The sequence below is a fragment of the Impatiens glandulifera genome, chromosome 1, assembly GCF_907164915.1.
Source record: "Impatiens glandulifera chromosome 1, dImpGla2.1, whole genome shotgun sequence".
Taxonomy (NCBI): domain Eukaryota; kingdom Viridiplantae; phylum Streptophyta; class Magnoliopsida; order Ericales; family Balsaminaceae; genus Impatiens; species Impatiens glandulifera.
The window spans coordinates 56,899,932-56,902,399 of record NC_061862.1 but is presented as its reverse complement, the minus strand read 5'-3'; positions in this window follow the sequence as shown (position 1 = coordinate 56,902,399).

Sequence of the window (2,468 nt, the reverse complement as noted above, 5' to 3'; positions counted from 1 at the left end):
TGGAACACGAAGGATGATAAAAGATGGAAAACACAAATGACAAGACCCTCAAAATTATGGATAGATTGACTAATATATTTTGAGTCATTTCAAGTTGATCCAATTTTAACCTAAAACAAATAGACCCAGTTTTGACTTGAACCCAAAAATATATGTGTTGAATTTGATATTTTCGTATTTGGTTCGAGTCTTGTTTTCTTATCGGGTTAGAAAACAATTAATACCGGGAAATTTGATGAAATGGCCCCCATAACAGGGGAAATTCCAAAAAGGGCCCCCGCCTACTAAAGTTGGCAAAAAGGGCCCTTTTGCCCCGCGAAATGTCGGAAATACCCCTTCGGCGCCATTTCTTACGCTCAAAGACGCGAATTATCAATCACGCGATTTAATCTAAATCGCGTGAGTTCATCACCGCGATTTAGATGAAACGCGTGATTCGTAATTCGCGTTTTTTAATGTACGCGATTTACCATGCACGCGATTTAATCTAAATCGCGGTGATGAACTCACGCGATTCAGATTAAATCGCGTCCATGGTAAATCGCGTCTTTAGTCGTATATATAATTTTTCGGCCCTAATTTAAAACAAAACCACCCCGATTCTCCCTCCCACTCCGACTTCCAAAACCACGTCTTCTCAACTGCCGACTTCCTTCAACATCGATCAAGATCATCGTTCCTCAACATCGTTCCTCGTCCAACATCTTCGACTTTCCACCGTCTATTCGACATCATCGTCTTTCCACCGTCTTTTTGACATATTCCGGTGAGTTTAGGGCTTAAGAGTTAGGGTTAGGTTTTGATGTGTATTATTCCGTTTATATTGATTTATATTGATGTATTTAGGGTTTAGGGTTTGGTTCTGGTTTCGTTTATGTGTGTAAATACTTTTAGGGTATATGACGAGTATTGTATCAGTGTTCTTATTCTGCATGCATGCATTTCACGCTTATTCATTCATTTCTCGTTTAAGAAATGACATTTCCGTGTTTGTTATGTTCTTGTGAAGAAATGGTATTTCTGTGTTTTCTTTGACTGTGTAGGCTTAGGGTTTATCTGTTTTGTTGCTTTACTGCTTCATTTTCGTCTGTTCTTATTCTGCTTTACTGCTTTACGTTTAATAGAATGCCAATGAGACAGGATGAGTTGTTGATCTAAGAAATGACACATCATATGCTTAATGTCTTTAGAACTGTCCATTACTGCACCTTAATGTATTACTGCACCTTTACTGCACCTTAATCTATTAAGAAATTTGCAAGCATTTCTCAATGGTTAATTCGATTTGCTTATTCCCATCTTCTTCCTTGTTTTGTAGATGGAGTCCACTACAATACCCGAGTTTGCTGGGAGGGTATCCTGGAAAACCAATATGGGAAATATTGCTGCCAAGTTTGCCAAGATGAATCTAACTGAAAGGGTAGAGGAAACACAATTCAGATTCTTATTCAAAGGGCACCCGTTACTGCGTTTCTCAGGAATGATTATACACCACATGCTCCTCAGGAAGTCCAGCTCAAATTCTATGGAGATGAAGTTCCTTGTGAATGGAGAAGAGCTGTGCTTCGGGATGAGGGAGTTTGCATTGGTTACAGGTCTCAATTTTGGGAGATTCCCTACTGAGCAAACAATTTTCAACCAGGTTGAAGAATCTCCAACTTTGGTTCTTAAATATTTTAAACGTATTCCACTTATTAGAATAGGAGACCTTCATTCAAAATTCCTGTCCTGCTCTGATAGGGAAGATGCATGGAAATTGGGGCTGGTATACCTTGTTTCCCATTATCTCTTTGCCCTTGACCCGAGGAGGATAATAAATATGAAACTCTTCAGCATGGTCGATGACATCGACACCTTCCTCAATTTTCCATGGGGAAAGGTGGCCTTTAGAGCAACCATGAAGGGTTTGACCAGAGACCTTGATCGCTACAGGAAGCTGTATCTGCAGAAGAAGGATGCCGCCTCGGGGAAGAAGAACAAAGACAAAGACAAAGATGTCGATGTTTCTTATACCGTATATGGGTTCGCACTAGCCTTACAAGTGTGGACTTATGAGGTGATCCAAACTTTTGTCCCCAATCTTGCAATTAAAACGACGCTTCAAACTGAAGAGCCTGTCTGCCCAAGAATAATACAGTACAAATCAAAGAGGAAGAGCACTGCCTCTGATCTTCAAACTGCCCTGCAAGGCACGATTGTTAAGCAAATGGAATTGTCTGAAGAAGAGAAGATCTTATATGCTGGGGATGACTTTGAAGATATGGGAGGTAATGTTTATGATGTCTTTTTTGATTTTGACTGCAGAAAGAGGAAATTTGGAGATATTGACGATGGAGTTCCTCATAAAAAAACTGTCATGAGGAAGAAAAGACAAATTACTCCAGCCAAAGCCAAACCTTCCACAAGAAGAAGAACCCGCAACCCTACCCCCAGCACCAGCACCAGCACCAGCAGCTCTTATTCTGTCA